The following is a 14,730-nucleotide window of genomic DNA, read 5'->3' on the forward strand; positions in this document are numbered from 1 at the left end:
GTGGTAATAAGGCGATTAATGTTCGAAAAGAAAAGCACGAGAACCATTACATCCCCCGGTCACCAACTTGGCGGAATCCACCTCGACCGGGATGTGGTATATTTATACCTATCGGAACAATGGTGGTTGAGGCCGCTGTTGACGTGACAGTGACTGGGGGTATTGCTACTGCCAACTTGACTCCTCGCCGCGCGATCTTTGCTTTCTCCCTCACATGAGGGAAAAAAGCGTGTCAACCTGCTTTCTGAGAGACAGAAAGCAGCGACTCTCGTTTGCGCGGGTAGGTTTGAACCGTTTAAAGTAGGACGCACGGGCAGCGAGAATTGATATACACAACAGGAAAACTCAAACTTGCTCAATTAAGGGAAACTTTACTAATAAAACACAATCCCAAGTTATTTGAAAATGAATATTATATGAGTTAACTTTAACAGATGATGATAAGAAATGTGATACTTCTCCAGACATTTTAAAAATCAATAGAAACGATAAATGATCTGGTCAGTGAGTGACTACACACAGTATTTTTTATAGATGGATCCTGTTTACCAAGCCATAGATGTAGTGGTGTTGTAGTACAATACCAGTATATTCCCTTTTACATGTAATTATATTCAAACACTGTGAAAATTTAGATAAACTTTCTAGCTTACAAAATCTCCACTATCTACTTCATAAATTTGAGAAAGCTGTCATACTATCAAATTCAAAATCTGATATTCTTGCTACAGTATTGGACGTAACAGCAAGAAATCTCAATATTTTACAGTGTTTTAAAATTTTAATCAAAATGGTCAAATTACATCGACGACTGGTACGTCAGTGCATCCCTAAACTTTATGGAGTGGGAGGTAATGAGGTAGCTGAAAGGTAGCAAAATTACTGTAAGGTTATCTATACCTGCGTCTTACCACACTGTTAAAAGAATAACAAGATTAGAAAATGACAATGTGATAACAAAAATCAGAATGATTTTACAGCAAATGAAAAAATTGCAATAGGCCATCCGGCATCCACTCCACGATGGAGGAAATCCTTGGAAGAAACCAACTAATCAGACCAAACGGGGGATCCAACCTACCCTCGAGCGCAGCTCCAAATCTGCAGCCTAACAAGTCTACCGACTAAGCTACATTGGTGGCTCTACTAAAAATATGAAGTACATGGCAATCAGATTATTAAATTGACAAACCTAAACATTTATTCATCAGTTAAGCTATAAAATATAATACATAGCAAGCAAGTTAATTCAATTTAAATGTATAAACAATTCAGTCAGTTGAAATATACACAAATTGATAATACATATCATGCAAATTACTTCAAATTACGAGCATAAACAATTCATCAGTTGTGCTATACAGACTACTATTTAATTTACAGCACATACAATTCATGAGTTAAGCTATAGGCCTATAGCCTACTATTCAATTTACAGCATATACAATTCATCAATAAGCGAAACAAAAATATAGTACAATACATAGTAAAAATAATACACCTAATTTAATAACTGAACTTCTATGAAAATCTACAGTGGCAGCACTCATATTATCACAGGCCATGACTGCCTCAAATATTTACAAAGAACACATATTTCAGAATCTCCCATCTGAAATATCAATGAAGATATGGATCATTGTCTTGACTGTCCAAATTTACACAACTTTCAGTCATCCGGTTAAATATTGGAGCGCAAGATAACAAATGATATCAACTGCTGAACACTGGGTATGAATCAACCAACAACTTCATTACATTAAGGAGGGAAAAAACTGAAAGAATTAATTGTACATAGACACAAAACATAAGACAAGGCCGCTTCAGGACAGTAATTGGCACGGCTCTGTTGTCTTAGGATTCTTAAGTAGAATCAATTTCACCTGAAAGAAAAAAGTAGTATCTATGAGTAGATATATGTCTATGCCTAATCATGAGAAATAAGAGAAACAGTTGGAATAATAATAATAATAATAATAATAATAATAATAATAATAATAATAATAATAATAATAATAATAATAATAATAATAATAATAATAATAACTATAAACTATGAAAATTAATATTGCAATATAATATCAATAGGTGATGTCACACCATCAGCTCTTACCATTTAGTACAACAAATCTATTATATTCAATTGCAATCATCAGTTGTAGCTGTTCTTTCCTCCATTTTGTTGTTGGCTGATTTTCCACAAGTCTCCTATGATATGCAGCACTATCCATGACAATAACGCATTGCCCTCAGAGGAACAACTGTGTTTGCATCCACTTCTCAACTACAGGGCCATTCATAGCACTATGGTAGTCCTGACTTTTCTTTTAATTGCATGAAAAAACTAAATCAGCACCTGGAATAAAAATGATACCTGGGCATATAATTACGTCACATGAATTCACAGCATTTAAATAAAGAAAATAAAACAGATTTATTCTTTCATTGCAATTACAGCACATAACACATAACATAACATCCTCTTTGGTGCAAGGATTTCCTACGTTTTTATTTAGTCACCAAGTTTTATATTTTTGTACCCAGGCTTAAAAAATTACTCTTGCCAAATTTATGTAAAATATAAATCAAGATGACTTACTGAGTCTAAATCCACCTTTCGTTCCGGCATCTAATCTTCCACCCTCATTTGTTGGTCTACGAATAATACCATTCATGTCACTGGAAACTTCACCTGGTTTACTCCATGAATAAGTGGGTGATCCTATTAAAAAAAAAACAGAGAGAGAAAAGCAATTCACATTGAATCTCTAAGAGACACTAAAATTTCAAACAGAGGAAAACTGTTCAAGAATTTTATAACTAACCTCTAGTTATAATATGAAGCTATTAATTGCAAAACATGTTGTTCCCACCTGAATTCATGACTAGTAGCCTATATTAATTGCAATTTCATATTCCACATAAGTGTTAACCTATTTGTTAGTTAAAAATTCAATCATTCAATGTCTCACAATACATTGAAACTTACCATTCATAAAAATGCAAGTCTCATCCAAGAATACTACGGGTTTAGGGTTCTCTCTCTTCATATTTCTTATATACTCTCTCAAAAAGCATGACCTTTTAAAACGAATAACATCACTTTCTCGTACATGTGTATAAGGATCCCCTTTGCTCCATAAAAATTTAATCTCTTTCAAAATTTGTTTATCCATGATAAGGATCCTCTAAATAAATGTTTCCTAATTATCATTCATATTGTAAATTTTATACTAACAACAATGTAGTTTTATTCTTAACAATAACTCTTCACTTTCTACAATTTAATTCTGCTCCCGTCAACAATGGGATTTGCTCTCCACACAGCAACACAGTGTTCGTTATTACACTCCACGACGACAATGACAATTTACTTGGAATATTGAGAACAACAATGAACTGTTAATTTTAACTAATGTTCACAAAGCACTATTTACAACACAGAACTGTCAGTTCTCAGTTCACAGCTCGTTTGACTTGGCTAGTTCTTCTAGCTCAGTCACTCGCGTTCACAGAATCTCGAACCCCAGACCTTCAGAGACGATCCGCTGAACTTCGAACTCAGATCCCCCAACTGCGGTCCACTGCACTCGAACTCCGGGCTTCAGGCTCCACAGTTACGGACACAACTCAAGTCGCGCTCTGGTCTCGAAGCTGGCTTCACTGCTACACAAGACTACCTCGCTTACTGTCCAAATCTGCCTGTAACAACGCTGGCTTACTGACTGACTGACTGACTGACGTTCACTTGCGTCTTCTCTTTTATAACCAAACTATAGATTCTGGAGAGTTCGCGAAAGATTCCACTCTCGAATAATCTGGATTTCTCTCCTTTCTGCCGCGGTCGCTCTCTCCCCTATCTTCTCTCCGCCATAGCACATGCCCCAGGAAGCAGATGCGCGCGAAACCCGCCCTAAACACGGCCGACTTAGCCTTTCCTCCGACGGTCGTGAGCTCGAACCTCACATGACCGTCACAATATGTTCCAGATCTTTTGCTGCTGTTACTACTTCCCCTGTAATAATAAATGAAAATTATGCCATATATATATATATGACTAATATCAGAATTACATTGCATAAATCAACACAATTCCTGTAATTTCCCTACCTTTATGTAACTTGTCATAAATAAATCTCGCAATTGCATCTTTCGTAAAATCATCAGCATCAGTCACTGGACGTTTACGTACTCTATGTTTTCCTGGTGTGACAAGCGGGGTCCCCTTCTGTGAATTTATCACTTTCCTAGCTGTAATAAAGCCAAGCTGTAATAACAGACAATATCACAAAACTTCTAAAAATTTTTATATTATAAAAGTCACGCATGATATCAACATTAAGGACTATATGAACAGAAAATGATCAACATGTTAGGTTGGGTCTACGATAGGTTTAAGTAGGCTAAGATTTAGGTAACCCTCCAGAAAAGCTACATCAAAGAAGGCATAATTTTATTTTGTTTAATTGATTTCTGTGATATTTACATAGCGATGAACACGTGGTTTTAGTTCACAGCCACAAATACTTTCAGAACAAAAATCCTTTGACACTTACCTGTATATTCTAATGTACTATTGTAGTCCCGCCCTCAAACTTGTTACTAATTACCAATATAACATGCGAGAGGTCCAGGACGAAGAGAAATGGTTAGTTTCCCAGTAGTGCGTCCTCGTCCTCTCGAGTGTTATATCTTAACAAGTACTTTGAATGGGGTAGCTTTTCTGAAGGAACACCATATTTAATATTACTTAGGCCAGTCATGAATAAATTATTCAGCCAGAGTCAATGTTTCTATGTTTTATAGAGTATCCGGTTATTATATAAAACTGAATTCTTTTTTTAAGCACCATAAAAGGCCAACATTCATGTAATATTTGCTGGAATATCAAGTTAATAATTACAACGATATGACTTGTATATTCTTCGGCCGGTGTGGCATGTAAATTGTGATCTGAACGGTTAATTTAATAGCAAAAAAGAAAACTGGAAATTTACTTTCGTGCTGTTTGATTATTTGTTCGTCTACTTTGTAAATGTATTTAAGCTATCGCCTACTTCAGTATTACAGTATCTTAAATGTATTATGTTTGGCAATATGAAATTCGCTGACTTGATTAAACACCTAGGTCTAACCTAAAAATGTGTTTTGTTTGACCACAGCCATGAAATTATTAGTACAAACTCCTAAAACTGAATACCACTTTGAAATGTATGCTTAAGAATACTTACTCCTAATAATTTTGCTATTCTGGTTATAATTGCTGCCTCCGTTAGCATAATTCCGTCTTCATATTCTACTTTCTTCAACTCACGATGCATGTGAACTACAGATTTCTGAAGAGTGCTCTGAATGCCGCACATCTTCTTCCCTGGAGGAGTCACTGTCACGCTATTTCCTCCCTTTTACATTGTAATAAAAATTTAAACACGAAAGAAATTCATTAAAATGTGAAATAATATTTCTATCGATTACCCACGTGCATTATCACGCCCAAGTATGTTATATTTATTCGTAGGTACTTATCTGACTATTCTTGAATTATAACCACAACGCAACACATAAAATAACTATTATGTATTAATATTAATACTATTATTAATTATTAATACTAATATTAATTAATTATTAATAAGTTCAAATTTCACTATCTTCCAGTAACCGATTCATAAATCTGGTAGTATTTAGTTTTGAGCGAAGCCAGTACCGAAAATCCTTGTCACAGCTACCAACATAACAGTTACAAAAACACTACCAATTTGCAATATTTGTCAGTACCGCAATTCGAAACGAAGTTGGCAAAAGAAAATTCAACCTTCAAATTAGAAAATCATCATAATCCACTAGCATATGTAGTAATGGGGGATAAATGGTTAGATTTCACCCTTAGGGTATTAAGTTATCTGGTCTTTATAACTGAAATGTATTAACGAAGAGTGAGATTACCATTAAACATTCCAATTATGCTATAATATGATCGAATTTTCATATTAGGTGCTTCATTTACAAAATTGAAAATGGTTTTCATTTATACCTTTAACAATATATTTCCAACTAATTTCTCCCTTCTATACTGATTATTCAATTTGTATGTATTAGCATAACCTATCTTTCAAAAAAAAAAAAAAAAAAAAAAAAAAAAAAAAAGCAAAAACCAAAAGGCAAAATAAGGCCCCGTAAATTGGGCAGGGAAGAAACCAAATTAATATAAACGGGCCCTACTGTACTCTCGGTCTAACCCATATCATTTCAGACCTCTCTCCGTCTTCTCAGTCCACTATCTGTCCCCTCACTCTACTCTACTTACTCAGTCCTCCCTCTATACTCCAAATCCCATCTCTATCCTCTAACTCCTCTCAATGTTTTCTGTCATCTAAGGCCCTCTCAGGCCACTCCATTTCCCCTCAGCTCCTTTTCCTTCGTCTCAGATATATCTCTCTTCTCTCAGACCAATCTCTTCTCTTTCTGTCCACTCTCTTCACTTTCCGTCCACTATCCATATTCTAAGTTCTCTCTGTCTCAGTCCAATCTCACCACACTCTCTATATTTTCAGCCCACCTCGTCTTTCAGTCCAAATCATTTTTCTCTCAGTCCAATCTCTGTCCACTCAATCCACTCTACCGGTCGAGGTGGGTTCCCCCAAGTCGGTGACCGGGGGGTGCAATGCTAGTTCTCGTACTCTTCTTTCAACCCATTTTTCGTCTCATCACCAAGAACCCTTTTAGTTCTCTCGTCTTTTACATTACTATTTCTCTCCGCCGGCCACCATTGCATGTGGAACACCCACCACATAATCACAGCCTTCTTCACCTCTCCATTCCCGCTGTTTTGTTCCTGCCACGTTCTACTACATGACGGGATTTGTTAAGAGTGCCTGGTAAGGCTATATTATTCTTCCTCTTCTATTTCATTATATTCATTCTTAGGTTAAGGTTCTTAGGATTTGACTGGGAGGACAGAGTGGACTGAACCGACAAATAGTGGACTGAGAGAACATAGGCCCGTATGCACAGTCGAGTTTGAGACCAGTCTTGAGATTGTCTCGAGACAGCGACACAGAATTCGTATGCATAGTCTAATTTCCAAGACGCGCTTGAGATTTTCTCAGGATTTCGTTGAGACTGGGCCAAGACTGCCAATGACCGGTCTTGGGACGATCTCAGGAAACTGTGAGGACAAAAATGGCGGCGATTTTACAGTTGACGACGATTCCGTCGAGTTTCTGAGGATTGAAAATTAAGATACCATTGAACATAAACCACGGTTGTCAAGAAAATATTTGATAAACAATGAAAATTCGTTAGATTTTTACTGTGATGAGCAGTTTTAAAAACGTCACAGATTCACAACTGTCGTAAATGGTATTTATGTTACTGGTGCTATTGCTGGGACTACGGGACTACGTTTTGCAGATGACTGCGATACTGGAGCATTTTCGCTCAACGGGCTTCAAAAGGCGATTAACGAAATTAATAGTTTCTGTAAAACTTGGGGTCTGAAAATAAACGAAAAGAAATCAAAAGTCCTAATCTGCAAAAAGGGCAACGTGCATAGTAAGAAAGAGAAATGGTACGTGAATAAAATTCCAATTGATTGTGTTTCCAGATTCAAGTACCTAGGAGTGATAATAGACAGTAGGGGAAATTGGAAGTTGCAAAATGAATTTGCACGGAATAAAGGTAAAAATGCACTCCAAGCAGTAGACAGATGCCTAAATAAATGGCCGAATATTGGGGGTGAAGAATTAGGTCAACATCTATAATGCACTAGTAGAATAAAAAATATTATATAATATTGAGATCTGGGGTAGTAGGTTATCCAGCAGAAACATCGATAAAGTAAGAGCCAAAATGTGTAAAAAAATTTCTAGGAATACCGGAGAATGCTTCTAACCTGGCAGTGTTACTAGAGATGGGAACCGATTCGAGTCTGGGAATTATTCTAGAAAGAAAAATCAAATATTTAGGTAATATTCTGTGTAGGAATGATTCGGCTGTTATGAAAACATGTATCTTTTGTATGAAAGCCGCTAATTGGAAATCGAATTGGCTGAAGGAGCTGGAACGAGAAATAAACAGATTAGGTCTAAATTGGCTATGGAGAGAACTAGGGTCTATAAACACGAAAACTATCGGAAGAAAATTAAAAGAGAAGGCAAACGAAATTTCGAGACAAGATACTTTTAGTAATATTAAAGACCTAGGTTCACTAAAATACTATACGGAGGTTAAGCAGTTTTGGGAACAGGAAGAATATGTTAGACTAAATTCAAGGGAAGAGAGAACAGGTGAAGATTAGGTATCTGGAGATTCAAGAATAAGAGAGGGAACGTAGAGAAGGATAAATGTCCTTTGTGTGGGCTAGCTGAAGACGCAATGCATATTGCGCTAAAGTGTCAAGCAACAAATGATTTGAGACATAGTTGGGTAGACCTAAAATTTCTACAAAGAAACGCTGTAGTAGCTTATAAAAAAATGAATGGTCACCTAAACGCCAGCAATCTGAATAAATTAGGAAAATTTCTTTTTAGAGATAAAATTAGATGGGAAGAGAAAGTCAAAGCTCTAACGGAGATGGAATTATAAATGTTGAGTAGTCACACGATAAGAAACTACGAAGAGTAGTCAATGAAGTTAACAGAATAATTCTTAAGAGATTGAGCATAAAAAAAGCTAAGGTAGGAGTTGTAAATACAAGAGCTATGCGTATTATTAGTTGTGTATTATTATTATTATTATTATTATTATTATTATTATTATTATTATTGTAAACAGAGGATACTTATAGGTTCAATATGTATTAGTTTTTGTTATATTTGTATTGAGAGTGATGGCGGATTAAGAACTGGAATAACATCTAATCCGCCATGACGTGAACACAGATTGATGAAGTAAATAAATAAATAAATAAATATTACTATACACATAAAAACAACCAAACATGAGCCTAAGAGTAACAAGGATAAAGACAAATATAAATAGTAAAACGTAATTACCTGCATTCTTGTGGTATAATATCAAATAATCAAAGATATCATTCCTGAAACTGTCAGTCAATAATCTTCGTCGCCTTTGTGACTTGGGGGTATTTATATTTACATAATTCATCATATCCGTAGGATGGGCTTGCTGAAATATATTTCAATAACAGAGTGAAAACATTAACTTAATCTTGCACATTGTTTGCATCTTGTGGTCGTGAAAAATAGCGGACGAAAAGTAATGCTGATAGAACGCAACCGCAAAAGACACTAAGATTTATTACTATACCATAAAAAACAACCAAATATAAGCTAAAAGAATAACAAGGATAAAAACAAATATAAACAGTGGAACGTAATCACCTCCATTCCTGTAGTAGTCTACAACAGCAAATAATTGAAGAAACTGGAACTGTCAGTCAGTAATCGTCATCTTTGTGAACGACAAATATTAAGCTGCTATGCTAAAACTGTCAATTAAAACTTCTTGTCTTCGTGATTAGGCCTATTCGTATTTACACATTTCATCAAATCTGTACCGATGGAGTTCTAATTAATCGAGTTAGGACATTAACTTAATCTTGCACACTGTGTCCATTTTGCATAGGCCTAATAATAAATATTTCAATAAACAAGGAAATGCATCAACTGTTATTATTAAATCGAATATGTGCAAGAATGTCAAAATATTGTAACTAGGCCATATCTAGATAGTATGAAAATACTTACCCAGATTTATTTTGCACTCCCTTATTGATTCATAAATAAAATTGATTTAGACAGATGCTGTCTAACTATCTTCTTATGCAAAGCAATACTGGTGGTGAATTGATGGTATAAATTTATCGCGTTTAACAGCAGATAACCATTTACTGAGAAGCTCAGGCTTTTGCTATGGAAACCTAAAAAGAAAGTTTGCGCTTACTCCTATAAAACATTCTCTTCTATTAACACAATAAATATGTACTAATGTTCTCAGTCATTTTACAATATCCTAATACAATATGTAACTAACTTACTTGTGAAAAGAAATTTCCGAATCCTTCTTACGTCGATTCGTACAGTTGTATGCGGCACAACTATGCACCATGATTCCACTTACGGAATTTATATAGGAATACGATGAAAATAAATGATAAAAGAACACTATTTGTACAGCTGTATGCAGCACAAGAGGACACGATGGTTTCACTTATAACAAAGAAATATGATTAAAATACTACTATTTGTATAGGCCTCATATGTAGCACAGTAGTAGGCCTACACTGTGATTTCACGTATATCACAGGAGAACGATTCATTTAAACTATATAAACACTAAATACACACACACACACTATTGATTAAGTTAATACGCACTTACTCCTAACACATTCAATAATACTGAATAACCGTCTATGTTATTTCAAATTAGGCGGAATCGTGATGCAAACATTGTAGTCACATGGCACTCACCCTCAAGATGGAGATGCGCGGAAGTGTTCAATTTTTGGTCAAGGAACAGCGCTCGTAGTGAGTCTAGATTAAACTATAAAACGTCTTTGGCTACAATGATGTGTTTGTAGACGAAACCTGGTACGACATGAAAAACTGAACAGACGACTCCGAAAACTATGTGGTACCGATATCAGGCGCAAAGGATGGCAGAATTGTTATTGTGCACTGTGGGGTTCGGTTTGACACAATGAACTCTGCAGTTTTCGAAGAGTGGTTCGAAAATAGTGTCCTGAAAATGCTACGAGAGCTCTCTGTAATAGTATGTGACAATGCACCTTATCACAGTTTTCAGTGTTACTTTTGTGTAGCAAATAACTTATAATAGAACCTAATCTTGTTTACTAAATTAGTTAGGCCTATCCTATAGCATATACAGTAGACTAAATTTAAACATTTCAATGCACGATGGCACAAAAACAGATAGTATTCACTTTTCTTAATCTAATGACAGACATGCTAACCACTCGATGATCGGTGATGACCTGTAGTAGTAGTAGTAGTAGTAGTAGTAGTAGTAGTAGTAGTAGTAGTAGTAGTAGTAGTAGTAATACAGTATATTATTATTATTATTATTATTATTATTATTATTATTATTATTATTATTATTACGCAACTGATTTAATTTATTCGTAAATATAAAGTACATTGAAAACAATCCAAAGAATCCAATCAGTTGCAAAAGAAAATACATTTAAAGAGTCCAGCAAAGAGCAAACGTGGCAACAGCTGAAAGTTTTAGCAAGACAACTTCCCCTAACTGGCCTGTCAATCACTGTCATCGGTGTAGAAGTGGTGTGAGGCCAGGGTTCTTTACGTTTGGAGCCGAGAGTAGCGTCTGAATGAAGTGAAAGTGATAATGCCGGTGAAAGGAGTCCGGGGTCCAGCATTGAAAGTTACCCAGCATTTAGGATTCGTAGATAAATAGCTAAGAAAAGCATAAAAAAAATTCTAAATCAATATCTTTTTTCGGAAGTGAAAAAAAAAACAACTTCGAAGTGATCCGTTCAAAATAAGCAAAACTTGATAAGCGAAAAACCTTTTTATTTTTGACTTTAGAGGGGGGATAAAAGCGAGAGTAATGTTAAGAAAGAATGTAAGTTACTTTCAAAAGTGGCTGCTACTCAAAATCCTTACTGCTTTTCGACTTTCGGGGAGTTAAAGGAGTGCCTGGCAGACTTCGTTTGCAGAGAGACTAAACTTTTGTCCCTTAGAACTGCTGATTCTCATAGAAATAATCGTGCTGATTTCAAATTTCTTTTCGAAATCTTTTCATTGCTTAAGGTTTTTGTGTTAATCGTAAGTTTTTAAATTTAAGGATTCACTGGAAGAAATGGCGACCAGGAGGAAAGTTACGGACAGAAGAAGGTATTAGATGATAGACAACATTAAGATTTTAAAAATTCGTCTATCATCTGATATTTTCTTCTGCCACGAACTCTTCCGTTCACCATTCCTTCAGATGCATCCTTCAGTAAGCAATTTCTTCTCAGCCAGTTACCCAACCAATTCCTTTCCCTCTTCCTGATCAGCTTCAGCATCATTCTTTCTTCACCCACTCTTTCCAACATAGCTTCATGTCTTATTCTGTCTGTCCGCTTCACAAGTTCCATTCTTTTCCATATTCACATTTCAATTCGCTTCTCTTCACTTCGTCGTAATGTTCATGTTTCTGCCCCATACAATGCCCTAGTCCACACAAAACAATTCACTAGTCTCTTCCTCAGTTCTTTTTCCATAGGTCCGCAGAAAATGCTCTTTTTTTCTATTCATTGGTCATTTGGTCATTGCCATCTTCCTTTTGAGTTCCTGGCAGCAGCTCATGTTATTGCTTATAGTACACTCCAAGTATTTGAAGCTATCCAGTTGCTCTACTGCCTTATTTCGAATTCGCAAGTTTATCTTCTTTATTTATCTTCCTATGACCATGGTCTTCGTCTTATTTGTATTTATCTTCATCCCATACTGCTACAATTTAATTATAGTACATTATTCCTATTAGATATAATTGGTACCTGAGAGATACTACGAACCTCTTTTCAGCAGTAAATAGTTGTTTATGTATGTGGATTTTAGATTCTGCCAGGTTCGACATATCATTGAATATTCGTACGAGATATCTGAAAATGTCTTTAGCTGCTGACACAGGTGTGTTTCTTACAACCCATATATTGTTTATTACATTGTGTTCTCTGAAAGGAACTAAGTGGCTGATTGAATTTTTCCCACCATATTAAATGGCGAGAAGCGTGGCGAGGTGAACAGCTTCACTATGTTTTGCTAAGGCGAGATGGGAGACGCATGGCGAGAAGAACAGCGACGTGCGCTACTCGGAGAGACGAGATGAACAATTCAATAGTTCAAGAAAAAGAGCATGATCAAGAAATCATGGAAGAATAGAATTCATAGTTATAACTGAATTAATGAGAGAATTGTAAATATAAGACTTTACATCCATTGAACATACTTAACAGTGATTTCCATTTATGCACCCGAAGAAGTAAAAATAAAAGAAACAGAATAATTTTACTCTCAATTGCAAGAATATATATCAAAACGTAATAAAAACGATTACCTAATAATAGCTGGGGAGTATAATGCTCGGACTGGAAATAAACCAGCATAAGACCTCGCAGTCGGACCTCGGTAGAGTTAAGACCTGTTTTCTACCTGCTACGGGACAATGGGTTGTGACCTGGGTACATACAGAGCAAGGATTGGAATGTGGGCTGCGGGAGGACGAGGAAAGGTAAGCCAAGGGCTAGCAAGTGGACAGGACAAGCAACAGAAAGTGAATATTTACTTCGCCATAGTAATCGCCACAATGTTGGTAATAGGAGGCGTGGAGCTGAACCCAGGACCCATAAACGACACCGAGAAAACCAGCATTAAATGTTGAAGCTGCAAGAAGAAACTAAGGGTAGGTGTTTTGTGCAACGGATGCGAGGTATGGTTTCACCTGGGATGCCAGAAAATCAAGAGAGACCAGATCATCGAAGAAACGTGGGTGTGCAGAGACTGCGGTGCAAACAGCGCGAAGAATGAACAGGACACACTTCGGGACGAGAACAAGTCATTGCGTGAGAAACTGGAGCGGGCGGAACAACGAGTGAAGGAGCTGGAAGAAGAAATGTACGACTACGACAGAGGAAGGAAAAGGGAAGTGCGGAGTGCGTCGTCATAGGGGACTTGATGGTCAGATATGTGGCAGAAGAAAATCCGGAACTGGAAGTGGAATGCTACCCGAGAATACGAGTCGACAAAATGAAAGACATAATTGAGCAGCGCGAGAGAGGAGAACCTAAGAAAATGATTCTACATGTGGGGACGAACGACTTGAGAAGAAGAAGCGTGGACTACATCATGGCGGACTTATATGATCTGGTGTCATCTACGAAGAAACGGTACCCGACGGCGGACATCATCATCAGCGGGATCGTCAGGCGTCGCGACATCAACTGGAGGAAGGTGGGACGGGCAAACAAGGCGTTCGAGTGGGTTGCGGAGCAACTGGGAACACGGTACGTGGACGGCAACTCGTGGCTGGACGACAGAGATTTCGGGCGGGACGAGGTGCACCTGAACTGGAGAGAGACGGCGGCAATGGGAGCTCTCTTCGCTAGGGTGGCGGCAACGACGAGAGAGGACAGGAGTCAGCAATGAAGATGGGACAACGCGGAGCCGAACAGCGAACAGGTGAGGACCAATCTGATAAGGTTGCTACAGGCTAACTGCAGAAGTATAGTAAATAAAATAACTGAATTTTGGAATTTAGTTGATGTCTACAATCCGGAGATAATTATAGGTAGGGAGTCATTGCTTCACAGTAACATATACGATGCGGAAATATGCAGGAATGATTATAGGATTTACAGAAGAGATAGAGATGCCAGGGGGGGAGGAGTATTTGTTTGTATTAAAACAGGTATAGACAGCAGTTTGTTATGGTCACATGCAGAAGCAGAAATTATAGCGGTACAAATCAATAACAAATACAATGGTGAAAAGTGGGATATAATAGCATGCTATAGGTCTCCGAACGAAACAAACTTATTTACTTTGAGTAAGTTACAAGAAAAGTTTTCCTCGATATCGTTAGAACGGAAGGTCGTGTTAGCAGGGGATTTAAATCTACCCGCATGAGCTGGAATGGTCAGGTAGAGACAAACACCCTTTCACAAACCTTTGTTAATTACCTGATATGGGAACAAGGATTTACACAAGTAAGAAATGAACCTACAAGAAACAATAACCT

At 36.8% G+C, this 14,730-nt stretch overlaps 1 long non-coding RNA gene across 1 annotated transcript; it reads right to left on the reverse strand.

Moving 5' to 3' along the window:
* Nucleotides 1-819: 819 nt before the first annotated feature.
* On the reverse strand, nt 820-2,833 carry LOC138705747 (uncharacterized). The gene is made up of 3 exons (XR_011333744.1): nt 2,600-2,833; nt 2,114-2,356; nt 820-1,883 (listed from the first exon to the last, which is right to left on the reverse strand). It is a non-coding gene; the product is annotated as an uncharacterized lncRNA (long non-coding RNA).
* Nucleotides 2,834-14,730: the final 11,897 nt, after the last annotated feature.

This window comes from Periplaneta americana, chromosome 9 (assembly GCF_040183065.1).
Source record: "Periplaneta americana isolate PAMFEO1 chromosome 9, P.americana_PAMFEO1_priV1, whole genome shotgun sequence".
Taxonomy (NCBI): domain Eukaryota; kingdom Metazoa; phylum Arthropoda; class Insecta; order Blattodea; family Blattidae; genus Periplaneta; species Periplaneta americana.